This window comes from Mandrillus leucophaeus, unplaced genomic scaffold (assembly GCF_000951045.1).
Source record: "Mandrillus leucophaeus isolate KB7577 unplaced genomic scaffold, Mleu.le_1.0 Scaffold794, whole genome shotgun sequence".
NCBI classification, from domain to species: domain Eukaryota; kingdom Metazoa; phylum Chordata; class Mammalia; order Primates; family Cercopithecidae; genus Mandrillus; species Mandrillus leucophaeus.
This window is the reverse complement of record NW_012108630.1, coordinates 56,022-57,076: the sequence shown is the minus strand read 5'-3', so window position 1 is coordinate 57,076 and position 1,055 is coordinate 56,022.

Sequence of the window (1,055 nt, the reverse complement as noted above, 5' to 3'; positions counted from 1 at the left end):
AAAGGAAAAAGAGAGAGAAAAGTTATCAGAAAGTAGGGAAAACTTTTGAAAGAGCGCTTGGATAAGATGGAAGTCAGCTGCTATCAGAGGCTAATATCCTAACTGGACTTCCATTGGCAAATATCCTGTTTTTTTCCCAGTGGGCAGTAGAATGTATATTTCTTGGCTTTGCAAGAATACGAAAACATCCCATTCATTAACTTAGGTTTCATGCTTCAAATAAACAATTGCCCTGATTTCTAAGATAAGATACAGTTAGCTATGAATGCATATAGGCAGAATCTGGTGCATATGTTTATCTCAAATCCAGGGCTGTTTTTATGTTTTACAGACCATGCCCTGCAAGTCTAAGTGTTCTCGGGTAAAGTTGTCAAGGCAGGAGGCTGAATGAGGACACACCAGCTTTACCTGCCTTGGGGCACTCCTGGGATTGATTGGTTTCCCCAGAGCCATAAAATTTTTATTATTCTTCTGCGTATATCAGGCCATGGAACTGTGTGGCCTTCTGGGATTTCTGCTGCTTGTAAAATGGCACAACATTTTTGTTGGCTGAAGTGCAGGGTGAGAATTGCTCATCAGCCTTGCAGAGAAACTGGAGACCTCTTTTAGGGTCATTGGTTAACCTGCACCAGAGGGCAGTTAATGAGTCAATGAAGGAAATGCTAACATTAAATTTAAATGTGTGAAGAAGGATTCCTCCAAGCATCAGATGAGCTAGATGGGGTAGGAACATTGAGAGTGAAAATCTGGGAAATAACCAAGTGCTTTGTTCTTTTCTAAGGCATGCAGAACTCATTACTGCTGATGGAAGCAAAAACAACAAGGCTGAGTGCCTTCAATAGGTCAGAGGTTAGACACCCTCTGGCTCAACTTTACTGGCCAGTCTTCATTAGGTGAGCAAAGAAGCCTCTAAAGAGAAGAAGCTTGTTTGCCCTACTGGAAGAGCAGTCATTGCTTTTATAAATAATCAATACCACATATCTTTACATATAGTTTCATCATACTTAAAAGATTTCAGCTTCTTCGTTTTATAGAAGTTACAGATGGATTAAAAC